The sequence below is a fragment of the Aethalodelphis obliquidens genome, unplaced genomic scaffold (genome assembly GCF_003676395.1).
Source record: "Aethalodelphis obliquidens isolate GAN/ISIS:26980383/991018 unplaced genomic scaffold, ASM367639v1 scaffold7, whole genome shotgun sequence".
NCBI classification, from domain to species: domain Eukaryota; kingdom Metazoa; phylum Chordata; class Mammalia; order Artiodactyla; family Delphinidae; genus Aethalodelphis; species Aethalodelphis obliquidens.
Window position 1 is genome coordinate 42,210,553 of NW_020837951.1, and position 13,384 is coordinate 42,223,936.

Here is a 13,384-nt window from a genome sequence, read left to right on the forward strand (position 1 = left end):
GAGGCTCAGTGAACTCCCAGTCAAAACCACAGCAAGTCACTGTATGGATATTTACAAAGTGATTCTAAAAGTATATGTGGCAAAGGAAAAGACCCAAAATAGCCAACACAATATTGAAATGAAAGAACAAAGTTGGAGGACCAACACTACCTGACTTAAAGACTTACTATAAAGGTACAATAATCAAGACAGTGTGGTATTAGTGAAAGGGCAGATCAGTGGAACAGAACAGAGGGCCCAGAAACAGACCTAAACATTATAGTCAATAGATCTTTGAATAAGGAGCAAAGGCAATACAATGGAGAAAAGATTGTCTTTTCAACAAACTGTGCTGGAACAACTGGACATCCACATGCAAAAAATAAATCTAAATACAGACTTTGTACCTTTCACTAAAATTAACTCAAAATGGGTCTTTGACCTAAATGTAAAGTACAAAACTATAAAACTCACAGAAGATAACACAGGAAAAAATCTAGATGTCCTTGGGTATGATGAGAACTTTTTCAGAGACAACACCAAAGGCAGGATCCATAAAAGAAATAATCGAAGAGCTGAACTTCATTAAAATTAAAAACTTCTGCTGTGCAAAAAGCACTGCCAAGAGAATGAGAAGACAAGCTACACACTGGAAGAAATTATTTGCAAAAGGCATATCAGATAAAGAACTATTATCAAAAATATGCAAAGAATTTTTAAAAATTCAACAAAAAGGCAAACAATCCAATTAAAAAATGGGCCAAAGATATAAAAAGACACTTCACCAAGGAAGATACACAGATGGCAAATAAACACAGGAAAAGGTGTTCCACATCATATACATTAGAGAAATGCAAAGTAAAATGATAAAGAAATACCACTCCACACCTATTTAGATGGCCAAAATCCAGAACACTGACATCATCAAATGCTGGTAAGGATGTGCAGCAACAGGAACTCTCATTCATTGTCAGAAGGAATGCAAAATTGTATAGTCACTTTGGAAGACAGTTTGACAATTTCTTTAAAAACTTACTGTTACATAGATCCAGAAGTCGCACTACCAGGTATTTACCCAAAGAAGTTCACAACTTATGCCCACGTGAAAACCTGCACACAGATGTTTACAGAAGCTTTCTTCATAATTGCCAAAATTTGGAAGGAGCCAAGGTGTCCTTCAGTAGGTCAATGGATAAATAAACTGTGGTACAACCAGACAATGGAATATTATTCAGTGCTAAAAAGAAATTAGTGATCAAGTTGTGAAAAAACATGGAGGAAACTTAAATGCATATGATAAAGCGAAAGAAACCAATCTGAAAAAGCTACATACTGTGAAAAGGCAACACTATGGAGATAGTAAAAAGATCAGTGGTTGCCAGGGGTAGGGACTAGGGAGAGATGAATAGGCAGAGAACAGAGAATTTTTAGGGCAGTGAAACTATGCTGTGTGATACTGTAGTGGTGGATATATGTCATTATACACTTGTCAAATCCAATAGAATGTACAACACCAAGAGTGAACCCTAAGGTGAACTGTGGGCTTTTATAATAATGTGTCGGGCTTCCCTGGTGGTGCAGTGGTCGAGAGTCCGCCTGCCGATGCAGGGGACACGGGTTCGTGCCCCGGTCCGGGAAGATCCCACATGCCGTGGAGCGGCGGGGCCCGTGAGCCATGGCCGCTGAGCTTGTGCGTCCGGGGCCTGTGCTCCGCAACGGGAGAGGCCACAACAGTGAGAGGCCCGCATACCGCAAAAAAAAAAAAAAAAAAAAATAATGTGTCAAAGAAGCTTTATTGATTGTAATAAAAATGTAGCACTCTGGTGGGGGATATTGATAATGGAATGTATGTATTCGTGGGGGCAGGAAGTATATGGGAAATCTTTGTATTTCCTGCTCAATTTTGCTGTGAACCTAAAACAGCCTTAAAACAATAAGGCCTATTTTTTTAAAAAATAAAAAGATGGGAAAATACATACAATGTAATTTTTTTAATCTGCCTATATTAAAATAGTTGAAAAGGTAAACTTCAGGAATATTACCTGATATAAATAAGAACATTTTATAATGACACAGAACTCATTTCATCCAGAAGACATTATGCTAAATATATATGCACCTAATAACACAACTTCAAAACATTTGAAGCAAAAACTGACAAAACTGAAAAAAGAAACAGACAATTCAGCTTTGAAGGCCAGTGGGGCTTACTTTCGGGAGACCCAGCGAGCTCTAGGAAATAGAGAATCCACTCTTAAAGGGTGCACACAAAACCTCACAGACTCCAGGACCCAGGGCAGAGGCAGTAATCTGGGAGGAGCCTGGGTCAGACCCACCTGCTGATCTTGGAGAGCCTCCCAGAGATGCTTAAGGCTAATGAAGCTCACCCTGGGACACAGACACTGGTGGCAGCCATTCTGGGGAGTGCATTCTACCACGTGCACACCAGTGCACGTGCCGTTTTGGAATCATCCCTTGAACTTAACAGCACTGGGACCCAACCCCACCTACCAGCCTGTCAGCACCAGTACTGAGACACTGCAGGCCAAGCAACTAGCCGGGTAGAGACACAGCCTCACCCACCAGCAGGCCTGCTGCCTTAAGACCCCCTGAGCTCACAGCTGCCCCAGGACCTGTCTCTGTCCACCAGAGGGCCCAGGACACAGCCTCACATAACAGTACACTGGCACTAGCCTTGGAATTCCCAGGGCCCTGCAGCCAGAGACCCTGGGACCCAGCTCTGCCCACCAGCAGGCCCGCATCAGCCCCCAAGCCCCCTGGACCCCATCCTTGCCCACCAGCAAGCCAACACCAGCTCTAGGACACCTTGGGTCTCTTAACCAGCCACCGTGGAATCTGGCCCCTCCACTAGCAGGCTGACACCCGCTCAGGGACCCCCAGGGCCTTGTAGCCAGAGACCCCAGGAACCCAGCTTTGCCCACCAGTGAGCCAGCACATGTGAGATTACTGTATGATGACATATCATAACTAGACTTGTTATGGTGATAATTTTGAAATGTATAGAAAGACCAAATCACTATGCTATGTAACAGGAACTAATATAGTGTTGTAGGTCGATTAGACTTCAGAAACAAATAAACAAACTTACAGAAAAAGGATCAGATTTGCGGTTACCAGAATCAGGGTTATGGGCGCAGAGGGAGGGGGAATTGGGTGAAGGTGGTCAAAAGGAGCAAACTTCCAGTTATAAGATAAATAAGTACTAGGATGTAACGTACAACATGATTAATATAATGAACACTGCTGTATGTTATATATGAAAGTTGGTAAGAGAGTAAGTCCTAAGTTCTCACAAGAAAGAAGTTTTTTCTATTTCTTTAATTTTGTATCTATATAAGATGATGGACATTCACTAAACTTATTGTTATGATCATTTCACGATATATGTAGTCAGATCATTAAGCCATATACCTTAAACTTATACAGTGCTGTAGGTCAATTATAGCTTAATAAAACTGGAAGGAAAAAAACCCCAAAGTCAACAGGTGTGAAACCTACTCCCATTCTTCTGCTCAGCGTTTTTCATCTCTCTCTCCTATACTAACCAAATCTAATCCATCATCACGTCCTCATAATCTTCCCTACTAAATATTTCTTTAAGGCACATCTGTCTCTCTCATTACTACCCTGGTTCACAATATCAGGACTTCTCACCTAAACTGTGGCAATAACCTCCTAACTTGTTTGTGTTGGCCTACCATCCATGCAGCGTCCCCTAAAATCTGTTTTCTTCAAAGCAGCCAGAGAGGAATTTTCAATACACACATTACATAGTCCCCTCCCCGCCTCTGACTTAAAACTCTTAAAATAATGACAAAGCCTTTAACATAGCCTACCTGGCCAGGTTCACCTGGCAGCAAGCTCACCTTAGCTCCCGGTGTTCCTGCTGCATCAACCTTGTTTACATGCTGCATCCTCACCATGCTCTCCTGCTACCGGACCTTTGCACATGAGTATTCGTCCTTCTCCATGAGTATTCCTTTCTTCTTATATCACCAAACCAACTCCAAATTAATTCCTCACTTTGAGCTCAAATCTCAGATTTATTTTCTCACCTTCAGGGAAGCTTTCCCTGGCCTCTCTGTGTAGCTCCAATCCCCTTATTATGGTCAATATGGTGACATATATTTCTCCATCATAGCACTAGTTAAATATAAGCCTTACATTTGGTTGCGCAACTATTTGATTAATATCTGTACCTTCCAGGGACTTCCCTGGTGGTCCAGTGGTAAAGAATCCTCCTTCCAAAGCAGAGGAGGCGGGTACGATCTCTGGTCGGGGAACTAAGATCCCACATGCCGCGGGGCAACTAAGCCCGCGCCCCATCTACTGACCTCGTGCACCTCAACTAGAGCCCGCGTGCCGCGGCTACAGAGCCCACACGCTCTGGAGCCCGCACACCACAGCTAGAGAGAGAAAACCTACACTTCACAGCTAGAGAGAGAAAACCTGCACGTCACAACTAGAGAGAAGCCCGCGCGCCACAACGAGGAGCCCGCGTGCCACAGCTAAGACCCAGTGCAGCCAAATAAATAAATAAATATTAAAAAAATGTATTTTTTTCCAGCAGACTATTAGAAACTTGCACACTGGGCTTTTTTGCTCACCAATACATTCCCAATATTTAGCACATGTCTGGGCACACGGCAGGGACTCAAGAAATACTCATTGACTGAATAAATGCACCCATTTGGAAGAAGGGATGGTCTTCATACACAGATATTCAGTTCTTTTCCCCTTCTCTCTCACTAGTGCTACCCTCTTTTCTGAGGTGGGAGAAGATTTGTATGATACATTATGCCCAGCTCGTCAAGCCTTAGAAACAAAACCATATATCCTATAGGAAAGAATCCCTTCCAAAGCCCTAAGTAAACCAAGAGGTCCAGATGATGCTAAAGTGACGGTGTGGGGACTCAAACTAGACGGTTAGGAGTGCCTCAGGAGGGTTTCTCAGAGTCTCCATGACAACAGGTGAAAACACAACTATAAACTACTAAACTCTGATGATGAGAAACTCCAAGGGCAGTGGGGGTTCTGTGGTAGGTAGAACTATGCCCCCCTAAGATATCTACAGCCTAATCTCCAGAATTTACAACTATATTAAATCATATGTGATGGGGAAATTAAGGCTGCTAATCAGATGACCTTAGAATAGGGAGGTTATCCTGGATTATCTGAGTGAGCCCAGTGTAATCACAAGGGTCCTTAAAAGTAGAAGTGGGAGGCAGCAGAGTCCGTGCTGGAGTGACGTGAGAAGACCTCAACTGGCCATTGCTGGCTTTTAAGATAGAAGAGGACCATGAACTAAGGAGCGCAGGAAGCTTCTAGAAGCTAGGAAAGGCAAGGAAACAGATTTTCCCCTACAGTTTCCAGAAAGGAAAGCAGCCCTGCCCACACCTTGATTCTAGCCCAGTGAGACCTATGTCAAGACTTCTGACCTCCAGAACTGTAAGACAATGAATTTGCCTGTTTTAAGCCACTGAGTTGGTGCTAATTTGTTACAGCAGCAATAGGAAACCAATATAAGCTTAAAAAGCCATTTCCAATGAGTATGGTTGGCTATAGCACAGAAATACCAACTGGTGAGACCCCTCTCAGAACCGAGATGGCACTTAGAGTTGAGTCATAATGGCGAATACCTCTTAGAGCCTTCCAGCAAGACAGTCACAAGTTAACTGTTCCAGCAAGGAAACCTCCAGGCTCACAGGCATAAACACACACTTCTCAGCTCTCCTTGCCTCCTATTGGGCCCCGACCTTGATATTCTTTCAGTCAGATATTCTTTGAAGCTGAAGGTTCACAAGCAAAGAAGGCTTTGAGACTTGTCCCAGGTGCTACACTGAGAATCTCCCTCCTTTCTCATAGCCCAGCTAGACCAACGTGCAAGTTAGCCCGAGAGTTGATCACTGCGTCCTTGAGGTCACTTGGCACAGTGTCAGTCAAAACTTTTGAGAGCAGCAATTGTGCGTCAGCCCAAATTTTCTGCAGATGGAGTTGTGGTTGGTAAATAGCTCACAACTTTCCAAAAGTAAAAGCTGGAAGCCATGAATTCCCCAAGAGATAGATGTGTTTGGGGAAAATAAAATGATGTGGAAAGGAAACTATGTAAAGCGCATTCTTTAAGCATTAGTGCATTTGAGTGATGATGAAATACCAACGGGACTAAGTAGACATGGATTTCTTCTTATTGGCTTACTGCCCCACTGTGACACAGGCCTTGCTCTTAACTAAACCTGTAAGCTACCCTTATAACTCTTTCCTTCCTGATGTTAGTTAATAAAATGAAGCTCAAGTGGATAACAGAATGAATACCTTCTTTTCTTGGGCATATTGCTTCTACTCCATTTTGCCTCTTGAAATCAGTTGTCTTGAATACAAAATACTAAAGATTGTCTTCCTAGACCATTCCTCCAAATCCTCTAGGATTTCTAGAGAAATCCTAGCTTTATCAACCAACTTTTTTCAAATTTCTTCTAGTCTTCTACTGAGCAGAAAGTTAGATTTTTATTATTGTAAAATTTGCACTAACCATATGTGTTTAAATATGTAACTCATATATCAACTTCCCAAACCAGGCCTGTCCAGGGGGCATGTGGAGGCCAGGGCAAAGGTCAGAGAAGGAGTTAGGAATATATTCATGGTGATGGCAAGGAGCCATTCTTCATCATAACTCCTCTCTGGCAGGAACAAGGTGGTACCCCCCTACCATAAAGGAGTGGTGTCGGACCCAGCTTAAATAGAAGGTTTAAATAAGACTCAAAGTCTCATAACACAATATGAAAATGTCCAGGTTTCCTTTGGGGAAAAAAAATCACTTACTCTGCTAAGAACCAGGAAGATCTCACAATGAATGCAAAATGACACTGAGTAGATATCAACATTAAGACGACAGAGATATTAGGATTACTTGACAAAGATGTTAAAATAGCCATAATGAAAATGTTCCTATGAGCAATTATGCACTTGCTTAAAATAAAAAATCCCAGCAAAGAAACAAAAAGCCACAGTAAAGAAATACAAAGTAGAACAAACGAAAAATTTACAACTGAAAATTATGTTAATTGATTTAAAAAACTCAATGGATGGGCTCAACAGCAGAATGGAGGGGACAGAGGAAAGAATCAACAAACAACAGAACAATAACCAATCTGAACATTAAAGAGAAAATGGACTGGGGAAAAAAGAACAGAACCTCAAGGACCTGTGGGAATTAACAAAAGATCCAACATTCATGTCATTGAAATCCCAGAAGAGAGAAGAAGAGGGTGAGTCCGAAAAAGTACTCAAATAGATATAAATTAAAATTTTCCAAATTTGGAAAGAGACATATAGATTCAAGAAGTTCTACAAACTCCAAACACAACAAGCCCAAAGAAATGCTAGCCAAGACACATAATTAAACTCCTGAAAACTAGAGACAGAGAAAATATTGAAAGCAGCTCAAGAAAAATTACACCTTACCTATAGGGGAAAAACAAATTGACACTGAATTTCTTATCAGAAATCATGGAGGTAAGAAATAATTGGCACAATATCTTTCAGTTGCTAAAGTAAGTGTCAATCCAGAAACCCATACGCAGTGAAAGTGTCCTTTAAGAATGAAGGTAAAAATCAAGACACTGTTAGATGAAGAAAACTAAGAAAATTTGTCACCAGCCAATCTACCCTAAAAGAATGTATAAAGACGTTCTTTAAACAGAAAGGAGGTCAAACAGAAGTTTTAAAAGAAGGAAACTTGGAACATCAGGAAGAAAGAAAGAACATGGTAATAAAAAAATATGAATAAATACAGCAGGTTTTCCTTCATCATTTTAATTTTTTGAAGTGTGTTCGATAGTGAAGCAAAAATTATAATACTGCCTTGTGTGCTTCTAAATGGATCTAGAGGAAGTATTTAAGACAATTATATTTTAAATGGGGTAGAACTAAAAGAATGTAAAAGTAGGTAAGACTTCTATATTTCACTCAAATTGGTAAATGATGACACCAGTAGACTAGGATATGTATATATAATGTATCACCTAAAGCAACCACCAAAAAAAGCTATTCAAAGATACACTTAAGGGACTTCCCTGGTGGTGCAGTGGTTAAGAATCTGCCTGCCAATGCAGGGGACACGGGTTCAAGCCCTGATCCGGGAAGATCCCACATGCCACAGAGCAACTAAGCCTGTGGGCCACAACTACTGAGCCTGCACTCTAGAGCCTGCAAGCCACAACTACTGAGCCCACATGCCACAACTATTGAAGCCCATGCACCTAGAGCCTGTCCTCCACAACAACAGAAGCCCATGCACCTCAACAAAGAGTAGCCTCCCCTCGCCACAACTAGAGAAAGCCTGCGCGCAGCAATGAAGACCCAATGCAGCCAAAAATAATGAATAAATAAATTAATTTTAAAAAATAAAAAACTTGAAAAATATTTAAATTAAAAAAAACCAAAGATACACTTAAAACCACTCTAGAGAAAATCAAAATTGAAGTCTAAAACATGTTCAACTAACCCACAAGAATGCAGAGAAAAATAAAAATCAGAACAGAAAACAAAAAATAAGATGGTACACTTAAACCCTAACATATCAATATTTACATTTAAATGTAAATGGTCTAAACATACCAATTAAAAGTCAGAGATTTGCAGAATGGATTAAAAGGCATGACCTAGCCATATACTCTCTACAAGAAATTCATTTGAAACATAATCATATAGGCAAGTTGAAAGTAAAATGATATCATGCAAACTTTAAGGAATGGAAAGCTGCTGTAATAACTATATTAATATTAGGTAAAGTAGACTTCAGAGCAAAGAAGACTACCAGAGATATTATATAATGGGTCAACATACCAAGAAGATATAGCAGTCCTAAATGTGTATGTACCAAACAGAGCTGCAAAGCATGTGAAGTGAAAACAAGACAGAAAGGAGACATAGGCAAATCCACAACTACAGCTGGAGACATCAGTACCCCTCTTTCAACAACTTATAGAGAAACTAGGCAGAAAATCAGCAAGGATATAGAAAAATTCAACACCACCATCAACCAATAGTATCTTAATATTTACAGAACACTCTACACAACAACAGCAAAATACCTATTATCTTTAAGTGCCCCTGAATGTGTATAGAACCAAGATAGACCATATCCTGGGACATAAAACAAATTCAACAAATTTGAAAGAATTGAAATCATACAGAGTGCACTCTTTGACCACAAATGGAATCAAACTAGAAATAACAGAAAGATAACAACAACAAAAAATCTCCAAACATTTGGAAATTAATCAGCACACTTCTAAATAACCCATAGGTCAAAAAGGAAATCTCAAGCAAAATTTCAAAATATATTATATTGAATGAAAATGAAAATACAACCTATTAAAATGTGTGGGTGTTGAGAGCAAAGTTCATAACATGAAATGCATACAGTAGAAAACAGAAAAAGTTTCAAATCAGTAATTTAATCTTCCACCTCAAGAACCAAGGAAAAAATAAATGAACAAACACAAAGCAAGCAGAAGGAAGAAAATAACAGTAAGAGCAAAAGAAATCAAACTGAAAACAGAAAAATAGAGAAAAATCAATGAAATAAAGAGCCAGTTCTTTGAAAAGATCAATAAAATTGATAAACCTCTAGCAAAACTGAAAGAGAAAGAAAGAATGAAAGAGATGATACAGATTACCAACATCAGGTATGAAACGGAGTATCACTTACAGACATCAAAAAATAATAAGGGGGGCTTCCCTGGTGGCGCAGTGGTTGAGAGTCCGCCTGCCAATGCAGGGGACATGGGTTCATGCCCCGGTCCGGGAAGATCCCACATGCTGCAGAGCGGCTGGGCCCGTGAGCCATGGCTGCTGAGCCTGTGCGTCTGGAGCCTGTGCTCCGCAGCGGGAGAGGCCGCAGCAGTGAGAGGCCCACGTACCGCAAAAAAAAAATAAATAAATAATAATAATAATAAGGGAATATTGTCGACAATGCTGCACACGTAACACTGACATCTTGGATGAAATGGATCACTTCTTCAAAAAACACAAACCACCACAACTCTCCCTATAAAAACAGTTAATTTGACTAGCTCTATAACTGTTAAGAAAATTGAATTTATAACTTAAAAATTCCCTCTAGGAAATTTCCAGGAATTCCCTGGCAGTCTGCTGGTTAGGACTCAACTCTTTCACTGCCAGGGCTGGGTTCAATCCCTGGTGGGGGAACTAAGATCACACAAGCCATGCTTGTTTCTCTGGCCAATTCTATTATACGTTCAAAGAAGAATTATCCCAACACTATACAATATTTTTGAGAAAACAGAAGAGGAATGAATACTTCCCAATCAATTTTATGAAGCTAGTATTACATCGATACAAAAATTAGACAAGGACAGCATAGAGACCAATATCTTCATGAATATATGCCTTAGTCTGCTTGGGCTGCCATAAAAAAATACCATAGATTGGGTGGCTTAGATAATAAAATATTTACTTATCACAGTTCTGGAGGTTGAACTCAAAGATCAAGGGGCTAATCAATTTGGTTCCTGGTGAAGACTATCTTCCTGGCTTGCAGACAGCTGCCTTCTTGATGTGTCCCTCATATGGCCTTTTCTTCTTTATTCTTTCTTTTTTTGGGGGGGTGGGGCATGTGGTGGGGGGTATATGCAAGTGGAGAGAGAGAAAGAGAGAGAGAGATCTCTTTTACTTCTTTTAAGGTCGCTAACACCATCATGAAGGCTCTAACTTCATGACCTAATGTAGCTAGTAATGTAACCCAAAGGCCCCACCTCCAAATATCAATACTATCACATTAGAGATTAGGGCTTCAACACGAGTGTGTGTGTGAGTGTGTGTGAGTGTGTGTGTGTGTGTGTGTGTGTGTGTGTGGTAGGGAGGTGACACAAACATTCAATCTATAACAATATAGATGTAAAATCCTTAACCAAATACTGGCAAATAGAAGTCAGCAATCTATACAAAGAATTTGCACCATAACCTAGTAGGGTTTATTCCAAGGATACAAAACTAGATTAATATTTGGGAATAAATCCATCTAGTCCACCATATTTACACATTAAAAAAGAAAAAAGAAATCAGTCTAAAATATTAAGACTTTTTATATAGCTACAATAATCAGGATCATGCAGCACTGGTGACGTGATAGACACATAGACTAATGGAACAGAAGAGAACCCAGAAATAGACCCACACAAATAGAACCAACAGATTTTTTTTTTTTTTTTTTTTTGCGGGGCGCGGGCCCCTCCCTGTTTTGGCCTCTCCTGTTGTGGAGCACAGGCTCCGGACGCGCAGGCTCAGCAGCCATGGCTCACGGGCCTAGTCGCTCCGCGGCATGTGGGATCTTCCCGGACCGGGGCACGAACCCGTGTCCCCTGCATCGGCAGGCGGACTCTCAACCACTGCACCACCAGGGAGGCCCTAACCAACAGATTTTTGACAAACATGCAAAAGCAAATCAGTGGAGAAAATATAGCCCCTTCAACAAATGGTGCTGGAGCAATTGGACATCCTTAGGCAAAAAAATGAACCTCCAGCTTTAAGTCTCATATGTTGCACAAGTATTAACTCAAAATGAATCACAGACTTAAGTGTAAAATGTAAAACTATAAAATCTTTAGAAAAAAATATGAGAAAATCTTAAGGGTTTAGGGTTAGGCAAAGATTTCTTAGGATTGACACCAAAAGTTTGATCCATAAGGGAAGAAAACAGATAATTTAGATTTCTCAAAATTAAAAACTTTTGCTTTCAGAAAGACCCTGTTAAAAGCATGAAAAGACTGGGAGAAAATATTTGCAAACCATATACCTGACAGACTATTATCTAGAATAGAATTTGAAACAACAGAAATAAAGCAAACAATCCAATTAGATAATAGACAAAAGGAATGAAGAGATATTTCACCAAATAGGATGTATAGATGGAAAACACACTCACATGAAAAGATGCTCAACATCATTAGCCATTAGGGATATGCAAATTAAAACCAGAATGAGATGCCATTCTATACCTATCAGAATGGCTAAAATAAAAAGTGGTGACAACCCCAATGACTAGGGAAAACGTGGGGGAACTGAGTCACTCCTACATTGCTGACGGGAATGTAAAACGGTACAGCCACTCCGGAAGACAGTCTGGTCGTTTCTTAGAAATTAAACATGCAACTACCATACGACCCAGAAATTGCACTCCTGGGAACTTATCCCAGAGAAACATAACTTAGCTTCACACAGAAACCTGTACATGAATATTTATAGCAGCTTTATTTGTAATAGCCCCCAAATGGAAACAACCTAGATGTCTTTCCTCATGGGTGAATTGTTAAACAAACTGTGCTATATCCGTACCATGATATACTACTCAGCAGTAAAAGGAACGAACTACTGATACATGTAACAAACTGGATGAATTCCTGAGGAATCATGCTGAGTGAAAAAACACCAACCCCCAAAGGTTACATACAGTATAATTTCATTTATACAACGTTCTCGAAATGACGGATTTACAGAAATGCAGAACAGAGTTGTGATTGCCAGGGGTTACCAAGAGAGTGAGGGTGTACAGTAGTGGGTGTGACCATAGAAGGGCAGCATGAGGGATCCTTGTTCTGATGGAAATATTTTTTTATCTTGACTGTATCAATGTCAATATCCTAGTGGTGATATTATATTATAAATTTGTGGTAAGTTATCATTAGGTAAAACTGAGTAAAGGATGCAAGGGATCTGTTTATTTCTTACAACTGCATGTGAATCTACAATTATTTCAAAATAAATATTTTAACTAAAAATATTGATTTAATTTCTTGGGAACTTTTGATATTCAAAGGCAGTGCTTACATAACAGAAATATCAAGCAAGTTGCAAATGAGTCTTTATATTTTCTAGTTAGTAAAGAAACTAAAAAAGGTGAAATTAATTTATCATTATGTACTTTAAACCAATATATCCAAAATATCTCAACATGTGATCAATGTACAAATTATTAGTGAGATATTTAACCTTCTGTCTCAGTCAACTCAGGCAAAATAGCAAAAATACCATAGACTGGGTACTTAAACAACAAACACTTACTCCTCACAGTTCTGGAGGTTAGGAAGTCCAAGATCAAGGTGCTGGCAGATCTGGTGTCTGGTGAGAGCCTGCTTCCCAGTTTGCAGATGGTTGGCTACTCACTGGTCTCTTCTCACAAGTCGGAGAGAGTGAGCTCTAGTCTCTTCTTATAAAGGCGCTAATCCTATCATGGAGGCTCTACCTTCATAACTTCATCTGAACCTAATTACTCTCCAAAGGCCCCACCTCCTAATAGCATCCCACTGGCATCACTCACTCACGTTGAAGCTGGGAATAGAATCAATTCCACCTAACGCATCTG